This window comes from Protopterus annectens, chromosome 4.part1, assembly GCF_019279795.1.
Source record: "Protopterus annectens isolate FY-2018-M chromosome 4.part1, PAN1.0, whole genome shotgun sequence".
Classification (NCBI taxonomy): domain Eukaryota; kingdom Metazoa; phylum Chordata; order Ceratodontiformes; family Protopteridae; genus Protopterus; species Protopterus annectens.
The window spans coordinates 517,801,499-517,817,360 of NC_056734.1; the positions used below are offsets into that span (position 1 = coordinate 517,801,499).

The following is a 15,862-nucleotide window of genomic DNA, read 5'->3' on the forward strand; positions in this document are numbered from 1 at the left end:
AAGGATCTGCTGAGAAGGGAAATTAATCAAAAGGTCGGCCAAATCAGGGAATATATGAATTCTCTGAAGTCTGCAGAAGGCTATCACTGGGGCCAGGCATTTGGTAAAGGACCCTCTGAGCTGTAGAAAGACCAAAAGGCAAAGCAGAAAACCGATAATACGAGGAAGAAACAGAGAAACTTTAACGTCCTGAACAGGTGATGAATAGGAATGTGTAGGCAAGCAACCTTCAAATCCAGGGACACCAGAAAGATTGGAGAATCAACAGAGGAAACAGTGTCTGGAGAGACAACATCCTGAAATAAATAACTTTTAGAAAAGAAAAAAAAAAGTGTTGAGAAAGGAGAGATCTAGAATGAGCCTCCAAGACCCCCTCCTTCCTTGGAATCAGAAGCATCCTGGAGTAAATACCACATCTCTATTAAGAAGGGGGGAACAGGTTAAGTGGTTTCCTGTACCAACAGATCCCAAAAAATTAAAGGAAAATGAGGCAGCTAGCAAGGAGGAGGTTAGGAGAAGGGACTTCCAAACCATAAAAGTAACCATCTGGATAACAGAAGGCAGACAATAATCTGTGATTATTCATTGCCAAACAGGAAATGATATAGTCAGCCAGAGGGATACAGGAATCTGGCAGAGGGGTAGAAGTGGTGAAATTGTCATATGGAAACGGATTTGTCAAGGAAAGCAGGCTTTTGACCCTCAGGACCCTGAGATTGTGCGTCAGGAAAAACTCTTTGGAGCCTAGTCAAAGGCTTAGAAGGATAATGAAATTTAAGAACAGGAAAAAAATACGATTCAAATCCTGCACTTTCCCCCTTACCTTGTAGGGTCTTAACGAGCTCAGCAGCTGCAGTGCCAAAGAGATTCTGGTTGTCCAAAGGAGAATTCAGTAATTTAACTTTGATATCCTCAAAAAGAGCTTGTACTTGCAGGGAAAAGGACCTCCTTATCAAAGATCAACATGCAACATCCCTAAAGAAAGCACAGGCAGCATTACAGCAGAATTTAATAGAGTAATAAGCCACCTGAAAAGCAGAACTCGAAAAGGAAATGGCTGAAGTCTTTGCTTTAGAGTCAGGAATATCAGTCGGAATTGACCCCAAGATTAGACAGAAGAGCCAGAACATACCTAGTCATATGGGTCTGGCAGCTGAAGGCCCTGAAAGCTAAGGTAGCAGAACTGTACACTTTTTCTCCACATCTTTCCATAGAAAAGAAAAAAAAAAGTGTTGAGAAAGGAGAGATCTAGAATGAGCCTCCAAGACCCCCTCCTTCCTTGGAATCAGAAGCATCCTGGAGTAAATACCACATCTCTATTAAGAAGGGGGGAACAGGTTAAGTGGTTTCCTGTACCAACAGATCCCAAAAAATTAAAGGAAAATGAGGCAGCTAGCAAGGAGGAGGTTAGGAGAAGGGACTTCCAAACCATAAAAGTAACCATCTGGATAACAGAAAGCAGACAATAATCTGTGATTATTCATTGCCAAACAGGAAATGATATAGTCAGCCAGAGGGATACAGGAATCTGGCAGAGGGGTAGAAGTGGTGAAATTGTCATATGGAAACGGATTTGTCAAGGAAAGCAGGCTTTTGACCCTCAGGACCCTGAGATTGTGCGTCAGGAAAAACTCTTTGGAGCCTAGTCAAAGGCTTAGAAGGATAATGAAATTTAAGAACAGGAAAAAAATACGATTCAAATCCTGCACTTTCCCCCTTACCTTGTAGGGTCTTAACGAGCTCAGCAGCTGCAGTGCCAAAGAGATTCTGGTTGTCCAAAGGAGAATTCAGTAATTTAACTTTGATATCCTCAAAAGAGCTTGTACTTGCAGGGAAAAGGACCTCCTTATCAAAGATCAACATGCAACATCCCTAAAGAAAGCACAGGCAGCATTACAGCAGAATTTAATAAAGTAATAAGCCACCTGAAAAGCAGAACTCGAAAAGGAAATGGCTGAAGTCTTTGCTTTAGAGTCAGGAATATCAGTCGGAATTGACCCCAAGATTAGACAGAAGAGCCAGAACATACCTAGTCATATGGGTCTGGCAGCTGAAGGCCCTGAAAGCTAAGGTAGCAGAACTGTACACTTTTTCTCCACATCTTTCCATAGCACAGCTGTCCGTATTGGAAAGTAAAAGCTTACAGGATGGCAGCAACTTAAGATGGTTGATCAGTAGCTACAGAAATAACTGCTGGGTCAGAGAAAGGACTTTTACACAAAAAACTGTTTACAGAAAGTACAGTTGTGTACCTACCATAAATGTAGATGTTCGAGTGTATTCACTGTTGCAGTCATTACAATTGGGTTATCCTGCTGGCAGGCTACCCACAGTCGGCCTGAATTCCAAATTCCTGGTCCGGCATCCGTTGCTGTCGCCTCCTCCCTGACGTCAGTGCGGCAGGGGTATAAAAGATGCAGCCGACGCCATTTTCTTCAGTTTTTCTTGCCCCAGATGTCAGGTGCCCCAAAAAGGGTAGGCTAATTTATGCCAATACACATGCATGCAGTAAAGTAAAACTCTACCTTCATCTACAAGCAAATACACCACATAGGTTGCATAGAATAGAGAAGTACAGATTAGACCCAGAAAAGGAAAGGGGGATGGTGGGTGGGTAACCTGGACTGCAACAGTGAATACACTCGAACATCTACATGTATGGTAGGTAGACAATTGTACTATGTTCATCATGTTTCACTGTTGCAGTCATTACAATTGGGCTGAATCCCAAAGCTATGGTTGGGCGGCTGGGGCTAAATAGGATTAGGAGAGGCTATGAGGCCCTGCAGAACTGCAGTGGCAAAGCCTGCTCTAGATTTAGAGTAGAGAGGTAAGTGATAGTGCTTTGTAAAAGTGTGCACTGAGCTCCAAGTTACAGCCTCTAAGATATCTTTGGTTGGTATTCCTCTGAGGAAGGCTGCTGAAGTGGCTGCTGCTCTGGTTGAATGTGGCCTAATGCCATTAGGCACTGATTTGCCATGCTGTGAATAGCAGAAACGAATGCAGTGGCCTATCCATTTTGAAATAGTCTGCTTTGAGATCGCCTTTCCTTGTGATCCTGCAGCATATGCCACTAGAAGTTGTTCAGTTGTTCTGAAAGCTTTGGTTCTGTCCAAGTAGAAACATAGCTGCCTGTGAATGTCCAAAGAATGCAGAAGTTTCTCACCCTTATTCTGTGGGTTTGGATAAAAGGTAGGCAAATTAATTGTTTGATTCAGGGCCACAGTGGACACTACTTTAGGCATAAATGTCAGGTTTGTCCTCAGAGAAACCCTGTCCTGATGGAAAATGATAAAGGGGTTCCACAGCCATGAGTGCCTATAACTCTGAGACTCGTCTTGCAGAGGTTATTGCTAGTAGCAAAGCTGTTTTCCAAGATAAGAATTTTATATCAGCTGTAGAAGTTGGTTCAAAAGGAGGCAGTGTGAGTTTTTCAAAGACATAATTTAGGTCCCATGCAGGTATTGGTGCTCTCCTTGGGGGTCTTATGTTTTTGGCCTCTCTGAGGTATTGCCTTAGTAAAGGATGAGAGAATAGAGGTGGTTCTGTATTGCAGTGAACTGAAATGGCAGAGGCATGAATCTTAACAGAGGAAAAGGATAGGCCTTTGTACAGCATCTCAGTTAAGTATTGTAAAATCTGAGGAATATTTGGTACAATTGTGTCAATTCCTTGTGCCTGGTTCCAAGCACAGAATCTTTTCCATTTTTCTGCATAAGATTTTCTGGTGCTAGGCCTCCTGGCCTCCAAAATAACATCCATCACTGCTTTAGACAGAGGCGTGTTTTGAATGGTTACATTATCCGCCATGCTGCCAGGTTTAAGGTCCTGAGTTGGCTGTGCAGGATCCGACTGTTTTGTTGAGTCAATAAGTGAGGAATTTGAGGCAATGTCCAGGCTGAGCATTGAGACAAGCTCATTAGGATTGGGTACCAGTGCTGGCGGGGCCAGTCTGGGGCAATCAGTATCATTTTTGGCTTCTCTTGTCCGACTTTTAGGAGTACCTTGGGGAGGAGAGGCAGTGGGGGAAAGGCATATACTGTTAAGTTTTTCCAGCTGAAAGATAGAGCATCCATTTTCCATGCTAGCTTGTGATAAGTCCTTGTGCAGAATTTCTGTAGTTGGTAGTTGTGAGGCGAAGCAAAGAGGTCTATGTCCGGGCATCCCTATTTCCTTGTTAGCATGGTGAAGACTTGTGGATCCAATTTCCACTCATGGGGATCCATTAGGTTTCTGCTTAGTTCGTCTGGCAGAGAATTTATCCTTCCTCGCAGGTATTGTGCTTGCAGATGTACTTGGTAATTCAATGCTGTGTCACACAAAGTTATGGCTAGTCTGCAGAGGGAGTAGGAATGTGTGCCTCCCTGCTTGTTTATGTACCACATGACTATAGTATTGTCAGTCTTTATCAAAAGTTGTCCTGGATGAAGTAAATCCTTGAAGGCTGTCAGGGCATTTTGAACAGCTAGCATCTCTTTTTGATTGATATGTAGATGCATTTGGCTTGCGGACCATGTGCCCTGAATACATCTTCCTGCCATATGGACCCCCCAAGCATAATCTGATGCATCTGTTGTTATTTCTGCCTGGCTGTGGGTAAAGTGAAAGCCTGTCCTTTGTTGTGGTGACAGGCCTCAGCCCACCATCGAAACTCCTGTTGCAGGCAGGGAATGAGGGTAATTATTGTTTCCAGGCTGTGGCAATGTTGAGTCCAAACACTTTTTAGATACCATTGTAGTTTCCTCATATGCAGTCTTGCATATGAAATTAGCAGTATGCAGGATGCCATGAAGCCCAAAGCCTGCAGAATTTTTTCTTGCAGATAACTGGGTCTTTGCTGCCAATATTTTGAAATAAGTAGTCAGTTGTCTTTGTTTGTCTGGCGTGAGATAAGCCATCTGGGCAGTTGTATTTAAGCTTACACCCAGGAATATTATCTCTTGTGAGGGTACTAGTTTTGATTTATTTTCGTTTACTGTGTACCCTAGGTATGTTAGTAATCTTTTTACAAACGCCAGATGCTGTAGTAGAATGTCTTTGTTCTCTGCTTGAATAAGGCAATCGTCCAAGTAAGGATAAAGCTGTATTCCTCTTTATCTGCAAAATGCAATTACTGGTGCCAGGCATTTTGTGAAGATCCTGGGCGCAGTAGATAAGCCAAAGGACAGTGCAGAGAATTGGTAGTGCATTGAGCCAGCTATAAATCTGAGGTATATTCTGCATGAAAGTCTGATTGGGACATGCAGGTATGCCTCTTTTAAATCTAAAGTCACAAGCCATACCTTCTTGCCCAGCATGGGCAGAAGCTGCTACAGAGTCAACATTTTGAATTTCGGAATATCCAGAAATGTGTTTAGAATAGACAGGTCCAGTATTGGTCTCCATGCATTGTTCTTTCTGGGCACCTAGAAGAGTCTTGAGTAAAAACCTAGCCCCTTGCTCTTGCTGTGGTACTCGCTGAATGGCCCTCATGTCCATGACGGCTGAAACTTGTTTTTGAGCCTCTGCCCATTGATTGTGTGGCAGGTCTGGCATTCCATTTGCCCTTGGCAGGGTGTGGAAATGGAACCTATAGCCTTGAGAAACTATATTCAGGACCCATTTGTCCTGGGTGATCATGTGCCAATTTTGTGAAAAAAGTGCTAATTTTCCCCCTAAAGGGGCTGCCAAAAGATAAGTGCTCTGTGCTGGCAGAGGAAAGTCATTGAGACTGTTTCCTGTATGGCTCTGATTTATCTTCTCCACTTTTGGAGGTAGAAGCACCCCATTGTTTAGATCTGTATGAGCCCTGGGGCTGGGATCTGCCTCTGGACCATCTGTATCTGCCTCTTTGTGGCCTGTCTGACACTGGAAAGGACCAATTCTTTGCAGGCCAGTTCCTGCTAAATCTGGGAGGTTGTACCTGTAAGAAATCCATGACTTTTTTCATAGATTTAGCTTTGTCCTCCATTTTCTTCAACACCTCTTCTGCTTTAACACCAAACAAGGTATCATGCTGTAATAGAGCATCTAATAATTTTGCTTTAACATGATCAGGCAGATTCTGTTCCTTTAACCAAGCATGCCTCCTAATGACAGAACCCGTAACAGTGGCCCTTGCAGGAGGCCTCCAGAGAATCACAACCACATTGCAAAGTATGCTTTCCCACTTGTTCAGCTGCATGCAATAAATCCTGCATTTCTTTGTTTTCTGCACATTCAGAATTTGTCAATATTTTCTGTTTTAGTAGTGACATAAGATATTGTTGATATTTAAGCATATGAAATTGACAATTTAAGGCCCTTACAGCCAAAGTAGCAGAAGTGTAAATATTTTTCCCCCATCTGTCCAGGGCTCCTGAATCCCTATCAGAGGGAATAGGGTTTGTTGCAGTGGAAGCCTTGACCCCTTTGGGACCCTGGGAAATAGTTTCTGGGTCAGCAGTAGGGTTTCTATAAAGAAATTTATGTGAATCAGGAACCCTGTAGTATCTGTCTGGCTTAACAGGAGCTGGTGGGAAAGAGTCAGGAGTAAGACTGGACTCTATAAATACATCATCTACAATGTCTAAAACAGGAGGAATAGCAAGAGGCCTGTGCTGAGGTAGTAAAAGAAAATCTCTGAGCCTTTTCTTAGATTCTGAGTAATCTTGGCTTTCCCAATGAAAATGCTCCCCAAAGGAATAATCTTCAGGAGAAGAGGCTGAAGGGATAGATTCTTCAGCATCAGAATCCTCACAAGGAGGAAGAGAGTATCCTGGTTCAGAAGAGGAATCAGAGGAAATGGAAACTTGATCTGAAGATTCATATTCTGTTTCTTGCCTAGGTCTCTTATCAGGAGGGGGATGGGAACCCCTGATCAAAGTAATTAGGTCTTCGGCCATTTTACGCATCTGTTTTTTAGGCATGGAGGCCTGTCCTGGTGAATGTTGTACTTGTTTCTTTGTCTTTAGAGGTGCTTTAGCCTTTGAAGCTGAAGTTGTTTTTACATGTAACGGTGTAGGCCTGAAAACACCCTCAGAAGCAGATACCTGCTCAGCGGCTCCGGACCCATCTGAGGGAATAGTTTCAGAGGGTCCAATACCTTGAGTACCCAGTGGCCTAGTCGGCTTCACGTGGGAGTCGGAAACGGCCTGCGGCTCTGAGGTAGCGGGCATCAGGGACTGCGAAAGAGCCTCACTGAAAACTGGCGACTGGCCTAGCTGAAGCCTCGTCAGTTTTGGACCTCGGATGCCTGTCCTTTTCTTTGCACTTTTTATAAATTCCAGTAGTCGGCTGTTCCGACAGCATTATATAATTAAATCTTCTGCCAAAGTAATGAAATGCAAAATCGTATTGACGCTTAATAGTGCGTTGGCTAAATCTAGCACAAAACCGACAACTAGCAACGTCGTGGTCAGGGCCTAGGCAAGGAATACAGTAAGAATGAAAATCCTTATGAGGTATTTGCTTCCCACATGAAATACAATTAACTTTTTCTGACATCGGTCTGGAGCAAGAAAAAAGTTTCCCCAACGGGGTACTTTGCTTTACTGAAGACTTTGGATCTGAAATTCAAACTTGAAAATCTCAGGAGTCGGACGACCGGCACTTGCGAACTGCTTTTGCTTCGGGCACCGCGCGGCAAGAAAGACTGAAGAAAATGGCATCGGCTGCATCTTTTATACCCCTGCAGCACTGACGCCAGGGAGGAGGCGACAGCAACTGACGTCGGACCAGGACTTTGGAATTCAGGCCGACTGCGGGTAGTCTGCCAGCAGGATAACCCAACTGTAATGACTGCAACAGTGAAACACGATGTACATCCTGTCAAGCTTCTTAAGGGCAGGAGGTTGAGAATTAGGGGCCTAAGAAGCTGAAGAAAAAGTGTCCAAAAGGGCAGCCAAAACTGGAGGGAAAGCAAAAGGTCTGGGAGAAGCTATTTGTTAGAGTTCATAGTACCTCTTGAATCTCCAAAACCTGGGAACAATCCCACTTAAACTGTTCCACCATACAAACTACAGTATCCCCGAAGGATATTTCCTCCATAAGGGATTTACAAGAAAGTAAATCTTCTTCTTCAGACTCCAGGGCAACAACAGAGTGGATGTGAGAAGAGTACGATAGTGACTTCTCAACAGAGTATAAATCTAACTCTTCTTCAGCTGAATCAGATTCCCAAGGATGTTTGGAAGGAGTAGAAGACCAGGGAACGGATAATCCTTGAGGGAGCTTTACAGCCATTACAGCATTGAAACCCCCCCCCCCCAGTAAAATCCTACTATTCCCTATATGGATCTATGAATCCTTAGCCACAGGGGCCACATGACTATTGTTCTGCTTATTTTTTAAAGGAATATCAGCTTTAACAAATCGATAAGGTTCAGACCCCTGCCTGGATTCAATGAGGGTACCAGGCATTTCTTCCCGAACAAGTATTTGGGAAATCCACCTAAACCCCTCTGACATAAAATCAGCCATGGTGCCCCCTCCACATCTGAAGCAAACATAGGCACAGCCTCAGCAGACATGTGGCCGTATGGGCCTCCAACTGTGTCACAAACAGACTGCGCCGACATATGCGCCAAATGGTCCTCAGGTTCTTCACCAACACAATGGAGACATCAGGAGGAAGACGGACAGCAAGAGATTCAGTGCATGCCTCTTTGGTCTTTTTCTTAAACATCTGCTGAGCATCGAGGTGGGAGGATTCAGAGGCCATGTTACCCTGAGCTACTGGTTCTCCAAATAAATGGAAAAGGAACACAGATGACCCATGGAGAGTCTCGGGGTCAAACACCTGACAGATCTCACACAGAGTATGGCCATGAGTAGCACCAAACAAAAAGGTGCTGCTGCCTTACTCACATTTCCCCATCCTTGATGGTGTGTAAAATGCAAACCAAAAAGAAGAAAAAAAAAGAAAGGAAGAGACTCCAATGGAGCACTTATTTTTAGCATGCTCAGTAGCTGAACCAACTTGGTGAACATCTTGCAGACTGAATTCAAGATAGGTTTCTGACTGGCAGCAAAGAACTTCTGAGGATTAGGAGCTTCTACATCACATTATGTACCTTACATCTTGGACAAAGGACATGCACATCTGATGTACAGAGCTTGGAGGGTACCAGATGTTCTGCTGTCTTCAGCAGGATATCTCAGTTGTAAAGAATACTGCAACAGTGACAAGGAAGGATATCAGATGTGTTGACAAAAAAACAAAAAGGGAGATGTTAAAGTATGTTCAACTTTGCACACATTAAATCTTGGGATATTCTTTTTGAAAGCAGCCTGACTTGACCTGCCCAGCTTCCAGAGCTGTATCTTTCCCCAAACCTTTGGCCAATTTCCTCCTACTACCAGGCAAGGACACTGGTGTTGTAAGAGGGGTGTCAGCCAATGTCATCTTCTGATCTTTCTTACCTTGGCAAAGGTGGGAGAAGACCCTGGTACAAAAGCCCAATTGGACCAGGAGGGGACAGTCCCTTACATCCCACTCCAGAAAGTATGGCAAAGATAAAGGAGAAGGGATCAGAGAAGGAGAAATTTGGATAAAATGGGTTACCACCTCAGCCCAAGGTACCATGGAATAAAGAAAGAGGGGTAGGAGGGAAGAACCTAGACTACACAAATGAACGTCCTCAAACCATCTACATTTATAAGTTGTCAACACAAATGCACTATTAAACATTGTACTATTCACTGTCGCAGTTCCTGCTTCTTCAAATCAGAGACAAACACTACCCTAGATCAAGAGGCTACTCACCCATGAACGTAGTGTCTCGGAATGTAGGCACTGAAGACCAGGTGGTTGCTTCTAGGCTGGTATATGTGCAGACCTCTCAGAGGAATGCAGTTGACGGTTGCAGTGACATGCCCAGGAATAGGTTTCATCATGAGTAGACAGCAATAAGAAATACAATGTGCAAGCCATTTGGAAAGAATTACTTGACTGGTTTCTATTCCTTGTTCTTACTCAAAGATAGAAACAGCTGCTCTGACTTTCTAAACTCCTTAAGACCACTGTAAATGAATCCTCAAATGTGAAGTTACATACAAGGAATGAAAACACTCTCTCTCTTCTCCTTATTTTGAAGGTTAGAAAAAAAAAAGGTGAATTAAATGTGGACAACTCTGTAACCACTTTAGGCATAAAGGATGGACTGGTGCAAAAGGATACCCGTCCTAATGAACAACTAAACAGGGTTCCCTACACATCAGTGCTTGTGGTTCTGAGAGTCTTCAAGTAAAAAAGTGACAGCCACCGAGAGCATCTTCCTGGAAAAAAACTGCGAGGGTGCACAAGCAGCTGGCTCCGATCATTTGGCAGTACAACCTTCGTTTTTGGAGGTCTAAGATAAAAAGCTCTTTTAAGAACAGCTTTACTTAAAGCTCAGAGTACAAATGGGAGGTAGGGACTCAGTCAGATAAGGTGGAATAGCACAGATAAGTACCTCTAAAGAAAGGCTCAAGTGTTGAAAAGGTCTGAAAGTAATCCAGTACCACTGAAATGTGTGTCAGATTTGAAACCTGACCTCAGGAAAGACAAAAAGGAGAATCATTTCCATTTGTCTACATATGACTTCCTTCAGTTTTGTTTCCTAGCCTTCCTCATAATGTACGGCATGGCTTCAGGGTACATGCATCTTGCTGGGATTAAGCTAAAATCATCCAAGCTGTTATCCTTAGGCTGGGCTGTGAAAGGGATACTTTGTTTTGTGTGAGAAGGTCCACTCACTGGGGAAATACTTGCCATTTCTCCCTTACTCGATTGTGTAGGACAGAAACACTTTTTTTTTTTTTTTTTAAAAACAGCCAATACAATGGCGGATATCCCATCCTCCATGATTCTTAGTAATACACTAGCGATCGTGATGCAGAGTGAAAGGGAGAGTGCATTTACTTTCCAGGCTCCTGGATTTGTTGCTTTGCATCAAACCTTCTCAGTTGCTGGTTTAGAAGTAAAGCAAAAAGGTACATAATAAGCACACACCACATCTTGATCAAATCTAGGAAAGATCCTCAAAGGTGGATGTTATTTACTATCTGCTCAGCCTGTCTGCTAACATTTTCATAGCAAGGTATGTAGACTGCTGTTAATGTCATGCCTATCCTTTGTGCTGCCTCTACTGCATACACAGCCAGTCTCTGCACAGTAGGTATGAATGAGCCCCTCCTTGTTTGCTTATGTAATATATTACCAGTGTGTTGTCTGTCAAGATTTGGAGGAGTCATTTTTCCCAAATCAGGCTGAAGGTTTTCTGTGCCAGAATGACACCCCTCATTAATTTTATTTTTATATGCTTTTTTCTCTTCAACTTGAACTGTGGCCATGTGGGTAAGGTAGATCTGAGGATCCTGTTGTGAGGGTCACAACGCTGCTCTGAATGGCAATCCTTGGTTGAGTTGCAGCTCTTATATCCACCATGAGCTTGCTTTCCTGAAGTTGGTTTCATTGAGTTTAACATCACATACTCTCTGCAACATGGGAAATATATACATTCATAGAATATAAAACTCAAGCTTGCACTGTTACTGTCATGGAACATATACACTTTTTTTTTTTTTTAGCAATCTTCATTCACTCTAACATTACATAAACTACCCAATTTCTACCTTCACCTCTTCTTCCTGAACATTATTCTGCATGTGCTGTTCCTACAAATTCCATTTATTTTTATGAAATGTACTCCTTCCCTTTTACAAAGATCCCACCCTTCATTTCTTTTAGCTCCTTTACAATTCCCAGAACTTTCCTTACATTGGAAAAAGATTTTGATTTTCACTTTCTCCCAACTGCTTTTTTGGCAGCCAGTAACAGTAAACTTGGTAAGTCCATACTATGTCTACGCAATTCAGACCTTATATCCCAGCTCAAAAGAATTATTTCCTCAATTACAACTATTTTTCCTCCAAAACTTTTGTCAAAGTACTCTGTAGTGAATTTTTAAAATCTGCCAACTCATTAACATTTCTAAAAACGTTTCAGTTACCGCTCCTTTCACCATCACACCTCCACCATTTGTCTACCTAAAGGAAAATCCTCTGAAATCTGCTTGGGGTATAACAATACCCACACAGAAATCTTAAACCTTCTGGACTCTGTAGCACATTTGGGAGCCTTACAAATTTCTATTCATTATTCCTTTGTAAATTGATGATTTATTTCTACTCCCCCCCCCCCATGTATTCTTATAGTTTATATGCCCTTCTAATTACCTCATTTTTAGAGCAGCTTCCTGTTTTAGACCCAATTAGAAACTACAAAAAAGAAACAGTCCCAGCTGAAGGTGGTCATACAAAAAAAAAAAAAAAAAAAAAAATCAAAAAAACCACCAAAAGCAATGCCTATGGAATTGGAAGAAAAACTCCAGGAAATGGCATAAACAAACTATTTTCCAATTTCGTCCTCAAGGGACTTCATCAAACTAAATAAACCATTTCTAATTCTACTATGTAAAGCTTGCATTACCAAATAAAAAATTCTGTTTAACGAACCAATTAAATACATCTAAAAACTATCAGTGACGTAACCGTTCTAAACTCAATTCAGTAAAAAGGAAAAAAAATAGGAATGTAAAACCATCAGTTACACTTTACTAATTTCAATCTTTTTAAAAAAACACTTAATATTTATAACATCATTAAGACCAGGTAGTTTGTCTGCCCCTAACATAAGCTGTCAAAGTCTTTTTTTGTCCCACTCTGTTCTTAAAGTCACCCCCTCTTCTATCTAAAAGAACTTGTTCTACTATAGTAAAAAGGAATTTCTTAAAAGTGAAGCAAGCCTGTGAATGTTTCTAAAGTGCATTATTTTCCTTTTCAGTTTTTATTGCATAAAGATGCTCCTTGATTCTAGCTTCTAAACTTCTAGTAGTCATGCCTATATAATAGGCATTACAGCTTAGACATAAGGTAGCATAAACCACTCACTTAGATTTACAAGCACCCCCCCCCCCAGAATCGGAATAGTAAAATTCAAGTAATTTATACTTAAATAGAGATCCTCTAAAATATATATACAAATGGAACAATCCCCACATTCAAACATACATGTTTCTCTATTTCTGAATAAGTGACCTCACATCATGTTTGTGTTATCTTTCTCTAATATTTTTAAATTATAACTATTCCTATATACAAACCTAAGACCAGGGCCATTACACAAGATTAAATATGAATTTCTTTCTAAAATTTTCCAGTTACCCATAATAATAGATCTGATAGTCTCACTATCCACTGTCATATCCAAACAGCATGTAATTCCTGCTTTACCGTTATTTTTCATGATTTGTATATGTGCCCTCTTTTCTTGGTACGAGGAACAGTACTGAGTAAAAGTCTGTGATTTCCTTTTCTATGGGCACTCATTCTATGGCTCCTTGCTATAGAAGGCCTCCTAACATGGGAGATGGAAGACTGAGCTTGTCTTTTAGAACAGGTGGAATTCCTCTGCACTCTTGAAAGTATAACGTCTAGCCTTGCAAAACAATGTTCAGGAACACCACGTCCTGAGCAACATTTATCCAGTTCTGAACAGAAAAAAGGCTAAGCACTATCCTATTCTTTCTGGAGAAAGGTACAATGGAAGACTGGGAGAGATGACTGGGTGAAGATGGACTTTGGGATGGGGATAGACTGGTGTAACCGCTTTGAGTTATAGTTGTCTACTCAGTCACTTGCCTGGTGACCTTCATTCAGGGTTATGTTTTTTCTTGCAATTTTTTTAAACTGAATTTACCCCTTTCTCCTGCCCCATACTAGTTTTATTTTTGTCTTGCTTAGGAAATAAGGGTGGAGGTTTAGCTGAGCATTTGCCAATTTTGTGTACCTGGGCTTATAAAAGTCACTTTACAGATTGCATGGTTTTACCCTTCTCCTCCAGTCTTTTGGAGACACTGTCAGCATTGGGCCCTTGTCCAGAAGTTTATTAAAAGGACTCCCATCTTTGCATGGTATAGGAGGGGCTTCTCATCTTCCCCAGCAGACACTGCTGATAAGCATGTGGGTTTGGTAGTTTAAACCTCCAAAGGACAAATTAAGAGAAGTATCCCTGTCATTGCAAATTGAATTCCTGGTAGCTCCCTTTCTGGAATCAAAGGATGCCACAAGCTGGATCAGCTACAAGATTCTTGTACAGACGTTTATGGATATCTCTAGCCTTCTAAAAGCAGTCTGGATTTCTGGGAGTAAGAAGGGAATGCTGCATCAAAAATAACACATCCTCCAGGGCATCCATAACTGGAGGAAATTCATGCCCTAAGCTCAGGCAGGCAAAGCTCTGTATTTGAGATGGGCCTCTAAGCTTTCTTGACTTCCACTAGAACTATTCATTCATCTTATAAAAGATTTCCTTGAATGAGAAATCCTCTGCTGAACAGCAGAGGACATATGATGTCCTCAGTAAACGGTTGACAAAGAGTAGCAGAATTAATCTGTCCCACACTAGTAAGCTCATCTGCTTTAGAATTAGGGGTATCTGCATCCTCCATAGCAGGTTCCACCCTTCTCTTTCTATATGAGCTGTGCACCTCAGACATGTCAGGTATTTTTCAGAGCTGTCTGCTTGGCCTAATATGAAATCCTGAATCAGCTGAAAAACTTGCTGTGAGAAATCTACGAAACTGAGAAGACTGAAGCACCATATAACATAAGCTGAGGCAAGCAAACTGGCTCTTGTTTGATCTTTGGTGGTTTGTGGTTTCAGGAACAACAATCCTGAGGCCTTGGATCGTGGGCAGATGACCAAGATCTTGATCTGGTCTGGTCTACAGAACCACCTTACAAACACAGTCAATTGATACACCCTTCTCCCACCTGGTAACAAGAATGAGAGTCTCTGACACCAAGGCTCCCTCTGCACTGGAAGGCAAAGCAGGGTCTTTACTCATGAAAAATACATTTAAGAAGCTGACAGCATGGTGGTTTGCAGGGTGACTGTTCCAAACATGTTGATAAATTCTGAAGATGGAGGATGTAAAAGAATGTCCCCTTGTCCAGAGTCACCAGACATGGGAAGACATAAGTCATCAGGTGGGATGCCCTCAGTCTCCTTACCTTTCTCCAAATGTTTCTTATAGGAGTGCATTTTCTTTTATGGAAAGCTCCTAGAAGCCTTGGCTGATACTACAGTGGCTTGGAACCATGCACACACATGCACACCATTTTTTAGCTGCAAACTCTAGGAGAAATTTAGCTCTCTCTAGTATTAAACTAGCATAATGTAGACTCGCGCCCATATCATGCTCTGTGTTGAGGCCGAGCAGACAAAGGAAGTGGAAGTCTATTGGGAATCATTGCCTATAAACAGTGCAGTTAAATTTTACAGAACATGCCAAATTCTGTTCACTATTGGCCATGGAGACATCTAAACAAAAACAATCAGCCACAAAAATCTCCTATGGGGTACTTATCATCCTTCTTTTGGACAGCTGAACTAATGACACCAAGGCCATTCACGGGAGTGAACTGTGCCACAAGAATGATCTGGTCACAGCACCAACAGATGTCCTCCTTTACCACCAGTGTCCTTATGTTACAGTGGGGGGAGTGTTGAAAGGTAAGCCAGGCATTTTCAAAGTTTGTCCAACATGGTCTGAACTACAGAAAAAACCTCATACTACTGAAGCCACATTCCTTGGCACTTAAAACTCTATAGAAGCTTTTCATATTACTCCACTCAGCCTACTGGAATCAAGTTTTCAAAAGTAGTACTCCACCTAAATGCCCCTCATCACCAAAAATGCAAGAAAAACACACACCACACACACTTGAGTCCATAAATCAGTAGTAAGCAGCTCTGACTTGTTGTAATCCTCACTAAAGTGAGTTTTATCTTAGTCTTGAATGGAACAATGAACATACTCCTCCACAAAACGTGAAAGTGCAGAATTGTTGTTAAATC

At 42.1% G+C, this 15,862-nt stretch overlaps 1 protein-coding gene across 3 annotated transcripts in view; it reads right to left on the bottom strand.

Annotated features, from left to right (window-relative positions):
* The window catches only part of PPP1R7 (protein phosphatase 1 regulatory subunit 7), a 917,460-nt gene that overhangs the window by 512,718 nt on the left and 388,880 nt on the right, over positions 1–15,862 (bottom strand). The window lies entirely within an intron of this gene.